The sequence below is a fragment of the Capsicum annuum genome, chromosome 10 (assembly GCF_002878395.1).
Source record: "Capsicum annuum cultivar UCD-10X-F1 chromosome 10, UCD10Xv1.1, whole genome shotgun sequence".
In the NCBI taxonomy this organism is placed as follows: Eukaryota; Viridiplantae; Streptophyta; class Magnoliopsida; order Solanales; family Solanaceae; genus Capsicum; species Capsicum annuum.
In genome coordinates this window covers 32289791-32308331 of record NC_061120.1, presented here as the reverse complement: position 1 = coordinate 32308331, position 18541 = coordinate 32289791, and the positions used below count along the sequence as shown (strand labels likewise).

General features: G+C 36.8%; 1 non-coding gene across 1 annotated transcript; it reads right to left on the bottom strand.

The window, feature by feature from the left end:
* Positions 1-17694: 17694 nt before the first annotated feature.
* On the bottom strand, positions 17695-17801 carry LOC124888319. Its single transcript, XR_007046446.1, has one exon. It is a non-coding gene; the product is annotated as a small nucleolar RNA R71 (small nucleolar RNA).
* Between the last annotated feature and the right edge of the window lie 740 nt (positions 17802-18541).

Sequence of the window (18541 nt, the reverse complement as noted above, 5' to 3'; positions counted from 1 at the left end):
TAGATCTATCAAGGCATCAACATGTAAATGGAAGATCTGTAACGTACCAGTGACCACATCAGGAGAATTTTCCTGATCTTATCTGGACTAAAGTACATAAAGCCTATTTGGGTATTGCCTACTGGTGGCATTAAAAGCGGCACCCTACTGATTTGGGCGACCCGACTGAGATGAAGGATGATTATACTGACCCTGAGAACCTAACTGAGGACAATCTCTAACTCTATGGCCTAGTTTGCCATACCGAAAACAAACATCACTGCCAGCTCTACAGACACCCTAATAGTTACTGCCACATGTCTGACAAAGAGGATTTATTCTAGCACTGTTGACACTACCCTGAGATTTAGAGCCTGATGCCCTATCTTTGTTACTATTTCTGAACTTAGGGACTGGAGCACTAGCTGAGGACGGAGCTGGAACCGAAGACTTTGGATAAAACTGGGAACGGTTACCGCCCTCAGACATAGGCTGATTGAAATTAAAGCTACCTATTTTGGCTTATTTATTCTGCCTCTCTCTCTCTATTCTTACCCTCTTCTATCTGTTGGCCATGGACCATGAGCCTGGATATGTCCATCTCCTTAATCAACATTGCAGTTCTACACTTCTTAACCATACTATCTGACACCCCAGACACAATCTTTCTCACTCTATACCTACTGTTTGCCACTAGATAAGAAGCACACCTGGATAACTAAGTAAACTTGAGGGAATACTCTTTCACGCTCATACTGCCTTGCCTGAGATTAATGAACTCTAACACCTTGGCTTCGCTCAGCTCTAAGGGAAAGAATCTATCTAGAAAAGTAGCAGCAAACTCTTTTCACTCTATGGGCTCTGCATTTGTGCCCCTGTCTACCTTCCACTACTTAAACACGTATTAGTTTTATCTTGTTGCTGATAGGAAGCTAAATCAGCACTATCACTAAAAGTCACTCCCATAATATTTGTGACTTTCTGAACCTAATCGAGGAACTCCTATGGGTCCTCTTCTGACTTAGATCCTAAGAATAAAGGAGGATTCATTTGGGTGAAGTCCCAAATCCTGCCTGCAGTAGTATTGGCCACTGGTTTGGCGTAAATAGTAGCTAGTCATTGATTCTGAGCTATTTTGGAATTGGCTAGAGTAGTCAATACAACTCTAAATTCTTCATGGAAGATATGTTTATCCAGGTGATTTGCCTAAACAGGCTGAGGTGCTGACTGATTTTCATTCCTTCTTCCATTAGTCTTTTTGGGAGGCATATTCTATAAATAGAAGGAAAAATACATTTGACTGAAAGTATAAATTGAGCGCATGCTCACTTACACGACATGAATACTGAAAGAAGGGAAAATTTTTCTAAAACATCTTATAGCCTCCTGTCCATAAATGTGGTGCGCTACACACCAATGTACAAGACTCTACACGATGCGGTTTTAAGACTCCCTAGGACTCTATTGAACCTTAGGCTATGATACCAAGTTTGTAACACCCCGAGTCTGTACCCCAGACGTTACACGATGCTTACAACCCTAAAGAACCACAAACTTAGCCATGATCGATATCTATTGTGAGGACTGAATAATAATACTATAATAAATCCCAAAAATTGGCTGAAATGCCATAAAGTTCAAAATCTAAAATACTAATAAAGAATATCAACTGTAATAATAATCTGCAAAACTGAAGAATGTCTGAAAGTCTAGTCTAAAAAACCTCTAACTGAATTGTAATGCCCTGAATCTGGTACCCTAGATGCTACACGATGCTCATAATCTTGAAGGACCATAAGCTAGCCCTTGACTGATATCTATAACTGAGCACTAAATAATAAACTATAAAAATGCAAAAAAACAGATGGAAAACTTGTCATAAGGCTCAAACATCTGAAATACAACTGAAATTGAATACTAATACAACTATCTAAATATCTAATCTAGAAAAACTCTAGTGTGAAAGCCTCTAATTGTCTGAATAAGGAGTTTAATGGGACAATCCCCCAACTAACTCCATCTATTGAAAAAAATACTGAGTCTAATGAAATAAAGTGAAATAAGAACCATACCCGAATGATGAGGACTCACTGATATCTATTGCTGCTGGCTGAATCTGAACTGGTAAAGGTGCTCTGGAGCTCAAACTTCTGAACCTATGGTATAAAACACCATAGCGAAGGAAAGTAGGTGTCAGTACATGAGAATGTACTAGTAGTCTAGATAAAGTAAGGCTAAATGCAAAGGCTCATACGCATGACTGAATAACATGTGTATACTGAATAAGGAATTACATGCATAAATGTATAAACTATAACTGAAATCATAGTAATACTGAATATTGAGTTTAACTAACTAGATTACTAATAACTGGGTTTACAGATGCTGAATTTTAAATACTAATTTACTGACATTTTAGTTTACTAACACTGGGATACTGAACAACTGATTCTACTAATATTGATTTTAGAGTTTTTCTAATAATAATAGATTGTACCTGATATTATTCCTATCTAGCGGGTGATCTCTAAATCTCTGCATAATGAAAACAATTAATTGTATTTGAGATCAGTCCTATCTAGCAGGTGATCTCTAAATTCTATGGAACTATCAAAGTTCCTTACTGAGCTGAGTGACTATATCTAACAATCCTAATTTCTATAATACTGTACTGAGTTCTAGTAATGAGACTGAATCTGAAACTGAGACTGTGGGAGGTATTCATCTAACTGACATGCCCTGGAAGGGTGTCAGTACCGTGCCACGGGTAAAGACAACTACTATAGAGTCAATCCTAACCTAGCGGGTTACCCCTGAAATCAGTCCTGTCTAGCGGGTGATTCCCGAGCATATCCGTCCTATCTAACGGGTGACATCTCATGCCTATGTTGGCTACGTAGTTCTGGAATATAGGGATTGCTTCTAGGGATCTAAGTCCTATCTAGCAGGTGAGCCCCTATCCCTAGGGTCACTCAGTGCTGAATCCTACTCCCAACTAAAAGACATTGAACTGATTTCCTAGTTCATACTAGGCTTGACTTATCTGTTTCTGATCATACTAATTAACTAAACTAAACTGATCTCACTGAGTTCCGTTGACTGATAGAATATTACTAAATTTTGTTATCTAACAGAATGCTACTGGGTTTTTGGACTGAATACTTGAATACTACTAAGGTCTGAACTAGAATAGATTGATACTGAGACTACTAAGTCTCTCTAAGTTCTGTAACTGACTGAGTTCTACTAATCATGGCACGACTGAGATTATCTTGAAAACTGACACTGGCTCTATACAATCAACTAAATTGTCAGGTATTAAATACCCTCAGGACTCGATAACATAAATAATACAAGATAGGATAACTCGTACATAATATGGCAATAGGTTATCATTCACTATACAAATCAATGAGGCATCTCTTCAAGCATTTGGAAGTATTAAACATGTAAAAGTATAGGGAATGCATACTAATATCTCATAATTAATTCAATTAGGAATGTATATGGACAGGAATGCATGGAACATATCATAAGACATTCACTAAAGCCTTTCAACAAGCACTTGGCATGTATGAACTTATACATAATTGGGGGTTTCTCGTCAACATACAATAATGACCCTACTTCCTTCACAAAAGCTTTTTATCAAACATATGGAGAGCATACTTTTGTCATACAAAATTTAACACACTCAATTAACATGGTTACATCAATCAACATCCACATTGTAGGGTTTATTATGAATATCATAAAATTCACCACATACTAGAATCAATTCTTGAAACTTGTAGTCTAAATCATGAATAAAAACTGAAGAACATATAATCATGAACTTCAATTGACATAAATCATAAAAACTCATAAATACACAAACTTTATGATTTTAAAAGGATTCATGAACTTCTTGGGTGAAAGAAACCCAAGAATCAACATCTAACATTCCTTTGTTCTTGATTTTGCGAAGATTGATGAAGAGACTCTTGAATTTGGATCTTTAATTGGAAAACCCTAACTTATTCTTGAGAGAAATTGAGAGAAACCACTATATTTTGGGTGAAATATGTCTGAATCACGTATTTTAGGGATATATAAGAGTGGTAAAAAGACTGAAATGACTATGGGGTCATGTTTATTTTAATTACTAGAAAACTAGGTGCCGACACGCTGGTCGACACAAGGCGTCGATGGCATCGACGAGATACCTGATGCGTCGCATCATGATCATATTGAGCCTCAATATTTTTGACTCTAGTAGCCTGTAATAATGTTAACCAATGCGATAAGCAGGACGGCGCACCAAGATCTGGTTGGTCTACTATTTTGAGACCCCAAATGTCGTCTAAACAAGGTTTGAAAAATCCAAAACTTATCCGGGAACCCCTATTGACATTTTGGATCATGAATTAGCAAAAATATCAACTATAGAAGGTCGAGAAGGTCATGAAATAAATCATCAAGGTTTGAAGGCTTATGAAATAAAGGAGTTCCAATATTTAGCCTAATTTTTCTAATTGTTAAGCTTCTCTTGACATGCTTTAAAGAGCTTTAATGACAAGGAAGATTTGCGAGGTCTAACAATATCTCTCCCTTGGGAACACTATCCTCGAATGGGACTAACTAGGCTAAAATTATTGAAAGACTAAATTACTTTGAGGACGTGAACATTTGAAACATGACTATATTACTGGAACTATTGATATACTAAAATTGCATACTGAATATGCATATCTAATGCATGGATACTCGACTGAACTATTCTCATGAAAGCATTATAGAAATTACTGATAAGCTGAGCTTCTTCTACTGAACATGCATATCTAATGCATGAATATCTGAATGAGCTGACTCTCGAATGCATGACTGAATACGCAATGATAACTGATACTTACTTTGTAAGGAACATCTGAACATATAATCAAATGGGCTTAAGGACATGAAAGCATCGGGGAATTATAGAGTATCTCCTCCTTGGGACACTATGTCCCTCTAAGAACACTTACATTACTGAGATACTGGGAAAACTAAGGCTATACACAAGGCACTTAAGAACTGGATCATGACTGAACATCTGGGATCTGAAACTAATGCATGATACATGAACTGAGTTGATCATGCAAATAATATACTGGGAATTTCTATCTTGGATTAGTTTTATTCTTGAGATTTCTAATAGTTTGACTAAATGGAAAGATGGGAACAAACTATACGAATCTGACTGCCTGAATGTAAAACTGAATTTCTGGCATTACTAACTAACTCATACTGAAAACTTAAGCTCAAATGGGAGCAAAGGATATAACAATTCATATCATGAAAATGAAGGACTTATAGCATACCCGAATTTATGTTATGGAAACTTTTTGGATCATGATGGGTCTTGATTATATAAAATTTGTTCTAACATTGGCCACTAGTGGTACCAAAAGTAGCGCCCTATTGATGTAAATCTTTACCTCTATGAGCTAGCACTCTACACTCCCGCAGCCTGTGGCCTGGCTTACCACATCCTAAACATACCTTACTGCCTGCCCTATAAGCACCTAGGTTATTCTTGCCACACTCTTCATAAAGCAGATAGGTATGCTCACTTCTTACACTACCCAGGGCTTTGGAGCCTAGTGCCCCATCAAGATTGCCATCCCTAAACTTTGGTACTAGTACACTAGCTAAGGGTAGAGCTGGGACTAAAAACTTCTCACTATGCTAAGAACGGTTACCACCTTGTGACCCTAGCTGAGTAAAACTAAAACTACCTATTCTTGGTTTCTTATTCACTCTCTCTCTCTCTCTCTCCTTAGCTTTTTCTACCTCAATCTACTGAATGTGCATCATTAGTCAAGAAAGATCTATGTCTCTATTGAGTATAGCAGTCCTACACTCCTTAACCAACAACCCAGACACACCGGTCACAAACTTACTCATACTAGATCTAGGGTCAGCCATCTGCTTGAAAGCATACTTAGACAACTGATTGAACTTGAGGCAATACTCTTTCACTGACATAGATCCTTGCCTTAGTTTCATTAACTTATCTACCTTAGCTTCCCTCATTCAAGTGGGAAAAACTTATCTAAGAACATATCATGAAATATCTGCCAAGTCTGGGAGCTACATCCTCCCCTCTACTCTTTTTCCACATCACTACCCAATTATTATCAATATCCTTCAACCTATAGGATGCCAATTCTATACTCCCCTCTTTAGATAAATGCATAATTTGGGTGATCTTCTTCACTTCCTCAAGATAAAGCTATGGGTCCTCGCCCACTATTGATCCAAAGAATTCTGGAGGGTTCATTCTCATGAAATTTCTGATCCTGGCTGCGTCTAAATCCCTATCTTACTGATGTTGGGCTGAAGCCTGATGGTTACCCTGAACACTAGTTTTCATAGCTAGGTCTAGCTCCTAAAAAGCTGCCCGAAACTCTATATGTGACACATTCTCATTTGAAGGATCTACAACCTAAGGTGGCTAATTATTTTTTCTACGGGCATTATCTCTGTGAGGAGGTATATTTTGTAAGTAAAAGAAAAAATGGATTAGAATGAGAGTCTTAACTTGAGCTCATGCTCACTCGCATAACATGAATTCTAAAAGAAGGGAAACTATTCCTAAAACTTCTTCTAGCCTCCTATACATAAATGTGGCGTGCAACACATCCATGCACAAGACTCTACTAGATGCGGCTTTCAGACTTCCTAGGACACTATTGAACCTTAGGCTCTAATAGCAAGTTTGTAATGCCCCAAATATAGTACCCCAGATGCTACATGATGCTTATAATCCCAAAGGAACACAAGCTAACCCTTGACTGATATCTGTAACTGAGTACTAAATAATACACTATAAAAATACAAAAAAACTGATAGAAACCTTGCCATAAGGTTCAAAAAACTAAAATACAACTAAAACTGAATACTAATACAACTGTCTGAACATCTAATCTGAAAAAACTCTAGTCTAAAGCCTCTAACTATCTGAATAAGGAGTTGAATGGGACAATACCCCAACTAACTCCATCTACTAAAAAAATACTGAATCTAATGCAATAAAGTGAAATAAGAACCATCCCCGAATGTGAGGACTCACTGATATCTAAACAACTAAGGGTGCTCTGGAGCTTCAGCTTCTAAACCTATGGTATAAAATACCATAGAGCAAGAAAGTATGTGTTAGTACATGAGAATATACTGGTATGCTAGATGAGGTAAGGCTAAATGCAAAGGTTTATATACATGAAATATAGCTGACTGAATAACATGAGTATACTGAATGAGGAATTATATGCATGAATGCATAAACTATAACTGAAATCATAGTAAAACTGAATACTGAATTCAACTAACTAGATTACTGATATCTAGGTTTATTGATGTTGAATTCTAAATGCTAATTTACTGACATTTGAGTTTACAAACACTGGGATACTGAATAGCTGAGTCTACTAATATTGATTTCAGAGTATTTCTAATACTGATAGATTGTACTTGAGATCAGTCCTATCTAGCGCTGAATCTCTGGATGATGAAAATAATTAACTGTATTTGAGATTAGTTCTGTCTAGCAAGTGATCTCTAAATTCTATGGAAATATCTAAGTTCCTTACTGAGCTGAGTGATTGTATTTAACAGTCCTAATTTTATTAATACTGCACTAAGTTCTAGTACTGAGATTGAATCTAAAACTGAGACTACGGGAGGTAGTCCTCTAATCAACATGCCCTGAATCTAAACTAGAGGGGTCCAACCTATAACCCTAGCTAGAAGGGTGTCAGTACCGTGCCATGGGTAAATACAACTACTATGGAGTCAATACTAACCTAGTGGGTGACTCCTGGGATCAGTCCTGTCTAGCGAGTGATCTCCGAGTATATCAGTCCTATCTAACGGGTGCAATCTCATATCTACGCTTGCTAAGTAGTTCTGGAACTCAGGGATTGCTTCTAGGGATCTTAGTTCTATCTAGTGGGTGAGCCCTCATCCCTAGGCTCGCTGGTGCTGAATCCTACTCCCAATTGAAAGACACTAAACTAATTTCCTAGTTTATCCTAGGCTTGACTAAACTATTTCTGATCGTACTAATTAACTAAACTAAACTGATCTCACTAAGTTCTGTTGACTGACAGAATACTACTAAATTTTGTTATCTAACTGAATGCTACTGAGTATCTGGATATAATACTTGAATACTACTGAGGTCTGAACTAAATACTGAAGTGGAATAGACTAATGCTGAGACTACTGAGTCTCTCTAAGTTCTATAACTGACTAAGTTCTACTGATCATGGCACAACTGAGATTATCTTAAAACCTAATACTGGCTCTATACAATCAGCTAAATTATCAGGTATTAAATACCCCAGGACTCGATAACATAAATAATGCAAGACAGGATAACTCGTACATAAAATGGCAATAGTCTATCATTCACAATACAAATCAATGAGGCATCTCTTCAAGTATGTGGAAGTATTAAACATGTAAAAGTATAGGGAATGCATACTAATATCTCATAATTCATTCGATAAGGAATGCACATCGATAGGAATGCATGCAACATATCATAATTCATTCACCAAAGCCTTTCAACAAGCACTTGGAATGCATGAACTTATACATAATTAGGGGTTTCTCATCAACATATTATAATGACCCTACTTCCTCCACACAAGCATTTTATCAAGCATATGGGGAGCATACTTTTGTCATACAAAATTCAACACACTCAATTAACATGGTTACATTAATCAACATCCACATTGTAGGGTTTATTATGAATATCATGAAATTCACCACATACTAGAATCAATTCTTAAAACTTGTAGTCTAAATCATGAATTAAAACTAAACAACACATAATCATGAACTTTAATTCACATAAATCATAAAAACTCATAAATACACAAACTTTATAATTTTGAAAAGGACTCTTGAACTTCTTTGGTGAAAGGAACCCAAGAATCAACATCTAACATACCTTAGCTCTTGATTTTGCGAAGATTGACGGAGAGACTCTTGAATTTGGATCTTCAATTGGAAAATCCTAACTTGTTCTTGAGAGAAATTGAAAGAAACCATTATATTTTGGGTGAAATATGGCTGAATCATGTGTTTTAGGAATATATAAGAGTGGGAAAAAGATTGAAATGGCTCTAGGGTCGTGGCTATTTTAATTACTAGAAAACTAGGTGCTGATGCGCTGTCGACATGGTACGTCGATGGAATTGAGGAGATACCCGATGCGTCGCTCCATGATCGTGTTGAGCGTCAGTACTTTTGACTCTAGCAGCCTGCAACAATGTTAACCAATGCGATAGGCAGCATGGCGCACCAAGATCACGCTGGTCTACTAATTTGAGACCCCAAATGTCGTCTACACAAGGTTCAAAAAATTCAAAACTTATCTGGGAACCCCTATTGACATTCTGGATCATGAATTAGCTAAAATATCAACTACCGAAGGTCAATAAGGTCATGAAATAAATCATCAATGTTCAAAGGCTTATGAAATGAAGGAGTTCCAATATTTAGCCCAATTTTTCTAAGTGTTAAGCTTCTCTTGACATGCTTTAAAGAGCTTTAATGACTAGGAAGATTTGCGGGGTCTAACAATATCTCCCCCTTGGGAATATTCATCCTCGAATGGGACTGACTAGGCTGAAATTACTGAAAGACTGAATTACTTAAAGGACATGAAAATCTAAAACATGACTATATGACTGGAACTACTGATATACTAAAATTTCATACTGAACATGCATATCTAATGCATGGATACTTGAATGAGCTATTCTCATGAAAGCATTATAGAAATTACTGATAAATTGAGCTTCTTCTACTCAACATGCATATCTAATGCACGAATATCTAACTGAGCTGACTCTCGAATGCATGACTGAATATACAATGATAACTGATACTTACTTTGTAAGGAACATCTGAACATAAAATCGAATGGGCTTAAGGACATGAAAGCATTGGGGCATTATAAAGTATCTCCCCCATGGGATACTATGTCCCTCTAAGAACACTTACTTTACTGAGATACTAGGAAAACTGAGGCGATACACAAGGAACCTACGAACTGGATCATGACTGAACATCTGGGATCTAAAACTAATCCATGATACATCAAATGAGTTGATCTTGCAACTACTATACTAGGAATTTCTATCTTGGAATAGTTTCATTCCTGAGATTTCTAATAGTATGATTAAATGGAAATATAGGAAACAAACTATATGAATCTGACTGCCTGACTGTAAAATTGAATTTCTAGCATTACTAACTAACTCATGCTAAAAACTTAAGCTCAAATGGGAGCAAAGGATCTAACAATTCATATCATGGAACTAAAGGACTTATAACGTACCCGAATCTATGTTATGGAACCTTTTCGGATCATGACTGGTCTGGAGAACATAAAATTTGTTTTGACGTTGGCCATTAGTGGTACTAAATGTAGCGCCCTACTGATGTAAAACTTTACCCCTCTGAGCTAGCACTATACACTCCCGTAGCCTGTGGCCTGGCTTACCACATCCAAAACATGGCTCACTTCCTTCTCTATAATCACCTAAGTTATTCTCGCCAAAGTTTTCACAAAGCAGATAGGTACGCTCACTTCTTACACTACCCTGGGATTTGGAGCCTGGTGCCCCATCAAGATTGCCATCCCTAAACTTTGGTACTGGTGCACTAGATGATGATGGAGCTGGCACTGAAAACTTCTAACTATGCTGAGAATGGTTACCACCCTATGACCTTGGCTGAGAAAAACTAAAACTATCTATTCATTCTTTCATATTCACTATCTCTCTCTCTCTCCTTAGATTTTTCTACGTCAATCTACTGAGCGTGCATCATTAGTCTAGAAAGATCCATGTGTCTATTGAGCATATAAGTCCTACACTCCTTAACCACCAACCTAGACACACCGGTTACAAACTTACTCTTACTAAATCTAGGGTCAGTCATCTGTTCGGGAATATACTTAGACAACTGATTGAACTTGAGGCAATACTCTTTCTCTAACATAGAGCCTTGCCTTAGGTTCATTAACTTATCTACCTTAGCTTCCCTTATTCAAGAGGGAAAAACTTATCAAAGAACATATCCTGAAATATCTGCCAAGTCATAAGAGCTACATCCTCCCCTCTACTCTTCTTTCACATCACTACCCAATTATTATCAATATCCTTCTACCTATAGGATGCCAATTCTACACTCTCCCCTTCAGAGAAATGCATAATTTAGGTGATCTTCTTCACCTCCTCAAGATAAAGTTGTGGGTCCTCTTCTGCTATTGATCCAAAGAATTATGGAGGGTTCATTCTCATGAAATTTCTGATCCTGGCTGCATCTAAATCCCCATCTTACTGATGTTGGGCTGCATCCTGATGGTTACCCTGAACACTAGTTTTCGTAGCTAGGGCTAGCACCTAAAAAGCTGCCCGAAACTCTACATGTGACACATTCTCATTTGAAGGATCTACAAGCTGAGGTGGCTGGTTATCATTTTTACGGGCATTATCTCTACGAGGAGGCATATTCTGTAAGTAAAAGAAAAAATGAATTAGACTGAGAGTCTTAACTAGAGCTCATGCTTACTCACATGACATGAATTCTAAAAGAAGGGAAACTGTTCCTAAAAGATCTTATAGACTCATGTACAAAAATGTGGCGTGCAACACACCCATGCACAAAACTCTACTAGATGCAGCTTTTAGACTTCCTAGGAAACCATTGAACCTTAGGCTCTGATACCAAGTTTGTAATGCCCCAAATCTAGTACCCCAGATGCTACACAATGCTTATAATCCGAAAGGACCACAAGCTAACCCTTGACTGATATCTGTAACTGAGCACTAAATAATACACTATAAACATACAAAAAAACTAATATAAACCATGCCAGAAGGTTCAAACATCTAATATAACAGAAACTGAATACTAATACAACTTTCTGAACATCTAATCTGAAAAAACTCTAATCTGAAAGCCTCAAACTGTCTGAATAAGGAGTTAAATGGGACAATCGCCCAACTAACTCCATCTACTAAAAAAAATACTAAATCTAATGCAAAAAAGTGAAATAAGAACCATCCCCAAATGATGAGGACTCACTGATATCTATTATTGCTGGCTAAATCTAGACTACTAAGGGTGCTCTGGAGCTTGAGCTTCTGAACCTATGGTATAAAATACCATAGCGCAAGAAAGTATGTGTCAGTACATGAGAATATACTGGTATGCTAGATGAGGTAAGGCTAAATACAAAGATTCATATACATGAACTATAGCTGACTAAATAACATGAGTATACTGAATGAGGAATTATATGCATGAATGCATAAACTATCACTAAAATCGTAGTAACACTGAATACTGAGTTTAACTAACTGGATTACTGATATATGGGTTTACTGATGTTGAATTCTAAATACTAATTTACTGACAGTTGAGTTTACAAACATTGGGATACTGAATAACTGAGTCTACTAATATTGATTTTAGATTTTTTCTAATATTGATAGATTGTACTTGAGATCATTCCTATCTAGCGGATGATCTCTGAATCTCTGGATGATGAAAATAATTAACTGTATTTGAGATTAGTCCTATCTAGCAGGTGATCTCTAAATTCTATGGAACTATCTAAGTTCCTTACTGAGCTGAGTGATTCTATCTAATAGTCCTGATTTTATTATTACTGTACTGAGTTCTAGTTCTGAGACTAAATCTGAAACTGAGACTGTAGGACCTACTCTTCTAACTGACATGCCCCGAATCTAAACTAGTAGGGTTTAACCTTTAACTCAAGCTGGAAGGGTGTTAGTACCATGCCACGGGTAAAGACAACTTCTATGGAGTCAGTCCTAACCTAGAGGGTAACCCCTGAGATCAGTCCTGTCTAGCAGGTGATCCCCGAGTATGTCAGTCCTATCTAATGGGTGACATCTCATGCTTATGCTGGCTACGTAGTTCTAAAGATTAGGGATTTCTTCTAGGGATATCAGTTCTATCTGTCAGGTGAGCCCCCATCCCTAAGCTCGCTCAATATTGAATCCTACTCCCGACTAAAAGACATTGAACAAATTTCCTAGTTCATACTAGGCTTAACTGGACTATTACTGATCGTACTTATTAACAAAACTAAACTGATCTCACTAAGTTCTATTGACTGATAGAATACTACTGAATTATATTATCTGACTGAATGCTACTGTGTTTCTAGACTGAGTACTTGAATACTACTGAGGTCTGAACTGAATATTGTACTGGAATAGACTGATACTGAGACTACTGAGTCTCTCTAAGTTCTGTAACTGACTGAGTTCTACTGATCATGGAACGATTGAGATTTTCTTGAAAACTGACACTAGCTTTAGACAATTAGCTAAATTTTCAGGTATTAAATACCCCCAAGACTCGATAACATTAATAATAAAAAATAGTACAACTCATACATAACACGATAATAGGCTATAATTTACAATACAAATCAATGAGGCATCTCTTCAAGCACTTGGGAGTATTAAACATGTAATAGTATTGGGAATGCATACTAATATCTCATAATTCATTCAATAAGGAATGCACATGGATAGGAATGCATGCAACTTATCATAATTCATTCACTAAAGCCTTTCAATAAGAACTTGGCATGCATAAACTTATACGTAATTGGGGGTTTCTTATCAACATACTATAATGACCCTACTTCCTTCACACAAGCATTTTATCAAACATATGGGGAGCATACTTTGGTCATACAACATTCAACACACTCAATTAACATGGTTACATCAATCAACATCCATCTTGTAGGGTTTATTATGAATATCATAAAATTGACCACATACTAGAATCAATTCTTGAAACTTGTAGTCTAAATCATGAATTAAAACACAACAACACATAATCATGAACTTCAATTCACATAAATTATTAAAACTCATAAATAAACAAACTTTATAATTTTGAAAAGGACTCTTGAACTTCTTGGGTGAAAGGAACCAAAGAATCAACATCTAACTTGTTCAATTGGAAGATTGATGGAGAGACTCTTGAATTTAAATCTTCAATTGGAAAATCGTAACTTGTTCTTGAGAGAAATTGGGAGAAACCACTATATTTTGGATTAAATATGGCCGAACCACGTGTTTTAAGGATATATAAAAGTGGGAAAATATTAAAATGACTCTGGGTCTGCGGCTATTCTAATGACTGGAAAAACTGGGTACCAATGCGCTGGTCAATGTGGCGTGTCAATGGCATCAATGTGATACCCAATCCATCATGCCATGATCATATTGAGCCTCAGTACTTTTGACTCTGGTAGCCTACAACAATATTAACCAACGTGATAGGCAACGTAGCGCGCCAAGATCGCATTGGTCTACTATTTTGAGACCCCAAACGTGGTCTAAACGAGGTCCCAAAAATCCTAAACTTTTTTGAAAACCCTATTGATATTCTGGATCATGAATTAGCTAAAATATCAACTACCGAAGGTCGGTAAGGTCATGAAATAAATCATTAAGGTTTGAAGGCTTATGAAATGAAGGAGTTCCAATATTTAGCCCAATTTTTCTAAGTGTTAAGCTTCTCTTGACATGCTTTAAAGAGATTTAAGGACTAGGAAGATTTATGGGGTCTTACATGAACTGTCTAAAGGTGGATTTAATAGGAAAATCCCTCAACTAACTCCAACTACTGAACTATTGATTTACTAAAATATTAAAATAAAAGCATACCCTCAATAAATAAGGACTCACTACCAAAATTATTGCTGAAACTGGATCTGTTTATGCGCGATCAGGAACTTGGCATCCAAACCTATGATATGAGATGTTATAGTGTAAAGAAAGAGTATGTGTCAGTATGTGGAATGTACTAGTATGCTAGATGAGGTAAGGCTAAATTCAAGTGTTCATATGTGTGTATACCGTAAATACTGAGTATGCAATACTATGCATATGTGTGTATACCATAACTGAGCTTTTACCGAAGCTAAGTTTTGAGATCTGATAACTGAGTAACTGATATCTGAGATTACTAATAACTGAGTTACTAAAACTGATTGACTGTATCTGACAGTTCTGATTCTGTAGAACTAAACTGAGTTCTATCCTGACATTGAAACTAAGACTGTGAGAAGTAATCATCTAAACGATATGCCCCTTTTTTGAATAAATTTAGTGTCCAACTTATAACCCCAGCTAGAAGGGTGTTAGTACAATGCCACGGGTAAAGACACTAAAAAGATACCCTCATCTGGTAGGTACTTTAATGAGAATGGTGGAACCCACAACTGGAAGGTTAAAACACCTCATCAACCTCAACTAGCAGTTAATGTCTCAACCTACGTTATTTACATAGTTGGAATGCAAGGATTGCTTCTAAGGGTTAGCGTTACACCCTGGATGTGGGAGCAGATGCTAACATATTTGAGGCTTTTAACTGAGAATAATTGCAAAGTCTTAAGCAATTTTTGTCATTTTTGATTGTTTTCTCTTTGATATTGTAATAAGAGTTGAGATGCAAGAGAATCAACAATAATGGGAGTAAAAGAGTTGATTTTTGAGCAAGAAAAGAAGGAAGTATAGCTGAAGACTTATCTGATAAGTCGTTAGGCTTGTTATAAGCTATCAAAGTTGCTGTTAGGCTTAGATAGAGAATGGACTTTAGCTGGAATCAGTGACGACATCTGTGATAGGCTGTCAGAAGTGTGATAAGCCTCAGGTTCGTCATTATGCTTAGGCAGGGAATGGGGTTTAAAGTGAAGAAGTAATGACATCTCTGATAAGTCGTCACATGTCTGATAAGCGTCAAGACTTATCGTCAGCCCAAGGTAGAGATTATCAATTGTGAAAAGGAGCTGACGACATTCCTAATAAGTCGTCAGACTCCTGATAAGCCATCACACACGTCGTTGCCTGTCCGAGAAAATACTGTGATCTATGATTTTGTTTCCATAATTAGGCTGAAGTGTTTAAAGCATATGTTAGGGTTTTATAATCATCTTGGACCTGACATTTTGAGCATTTTTCTCTCTAGTTTTCTGACTTTAACAAGAAAATTATTTTTAGAGATATTATTACCATTATTTTTGGGATTTTCTACTGGATCAAATCTAAGAAACACTTATTGCTATTCATCTTGTTGTAAGATTATCTATCTAAGTATAAAGTCAACTTGTTGTCTTTCTTATTTTATTATGAGTAGCTAAATTCCCTTAACCCGAGTTGTGGGATCTATGGGTTTGGGTTTGTAATGTAACTAAGTGTTCAAGATTCTAACAGTGGTAGGAACTTCTTGTTAATTCCATTATTTTACATGTTGACTATTGGTTGCAAGCAATAGGCCTCACTTACTGTTGATTTGCTTGAGATAAGAAATCAACCCTAGTAAGAAGTGAATTATAAACAGGGACTTAGAAGCATTAAACTTCCATTTACTAATTAATGTTGTAACAAGATTAATTAACTTAAGATAAAAAATTTTATGAAATATAAATTCCCTAAGTTTGAGAGAATTAGGTAGTTAAATGTCTAAATAGGTTGATAAATATTTAGACATAACTTTGACAAGGATAGTCTGTTGTTCCTACCTACCCCAAGAATCTTGAACCGTTACTAGCGTCTGTCAAATCCCAACACCCATAGTGAACATAAGTCTGGTTTTCCTTATCATATTGATTTCAAACACTAAATTGAGAAGTAATTATTTGCTACCTTTACAAAAAAAACCATTCATAGGAAATTGATAACTACCAGTTAATTAACTCGCAGATAACTCAGATTCACACCATATTCCCTGTGGGATTCGACCCCAACCTATTTGGGTTATATATTGACAATGATTTCTTACATTCTTGTAAGAGAGGTGTAGTTTGAGCGTTATCAAAAATTGTGTTATTGTTGGGGAGTACGGTTGTAAATTAAAGTTTGTGTGCGCTAATTAACTGTTAGTCAAGTTTCCTAGTTTTATGTTTATTTGTTGTTTTTGTTTTCTGTAGGACTTTTATGGTTTATACCAAGAACCAAAAGTTCTGGAGAAGCATTATTACCATTAAATCTATAACCATAACTAATTGGCAGAATAGTAGACCAGCAGGAGGCTGACAGGTTAGCAGCCTTAGCTAGAGCTTAGATGAATGTGCAAAATGCTGGTCAACAAGTACGGTATCCAAATCCAGAGGATGAAGATTTAGGAGATGAGTCATTGCTAAACCCTGGTAACCCAAGGCGTGCAGAGCAAATAGCTACACCAGTATAGTGTAATGCTAACAGGAACAGTCCGTTTTGAGAAAGTAAATATCACCAGCCGGCCTAGTATGACCTCAATGAGTACGATGATGGAATGGATGGAGCAGGGGTAACGGGTGAAATTATTCCTCCACCGTTAGCACCTGGAGTGAAATTCAACATTACAAGTACTATGATTCAACTCTTTAATCTAAAGGGGTTATTTGGTGGCCTTCCAGGGGATGATCTGAACTTATATCTGGTGAACTTTATCACCATCTGTAAATCTTTTGATAACCCTGGAGTGGGTCAGAATTCTATCCATTTGAGATTTTTTCCGTTGTCTCTGTCTAGGGAGGCAACATTATGGCTTAATGAGCTGACACCCGATTCTATAACCAACTGGAGGCACTTGAAAGGAGCTTTCCCAGAAAGGTTCTTTCCATATTCTAGGAGGGTACAATTAAGGGATGAGATCAATAACTTCAGACAGCTTGTAACTGAAGCCTTGCATGAAACCTAAGAGAGATTCAAAAAGAAGCTGACGCAGTGTCCTAACCATAATATGATGGACATATACTTGAGGACATGATGGCTAAATTATTAAAGGGAATGGAGGATACCAACTCAGGGGTGACTACCATGAAGACCGATCTATCATCTATTAGTCAGCTGGTAAACTCGCACTCCACTTCAATCGAACAGCTAGAACAGCAAATGAGCCAACACTCTGCAGTGCTAAACCAGAGAAAGAGTGGAATGTTACGTAGTGATATGGTTCAAAATATGAAAAATAATGGCTTATGTATGGAGATTATCACTAGAAGTGGAAAGATATTACCTGGCCCGTCCATGGGAAAAGGTGGAGTTGAAGATGTGATTGAAGTAGATGATGAACCCAAAGAAGAATGTCTAGTAGATTCTGGGAAGCTGGATGGTTCTGATGATGCTCTAGAAAAGGGGAAAGAGAAGGAAAATAATGTAGTGGTGAAAACTCTCCCAAGACCACCACCTCCATTTCTTCAAAGATTTAAGAAGAAGGTTGAGGACACAAAATTTAGTAAATTTATGGAGATGTTGAAGTAGTTAATAATAAATGTGCCTTTGGTGGAGGCACTTGAACAAATCCCAGGATATACTAAATTTATGAAGGACTAGTGACGAAGAAAAGGGCAGTAAGCTATGAGCCGGTGAATAATCTCCACCATTATAGTGCTATTACTACATAATCCTTAGTGCATAAGAAGGCTAACCCTTGAGCATTTACTATTCCATATACAATCGGGTCTCTCAATTTTGCTAAGGTC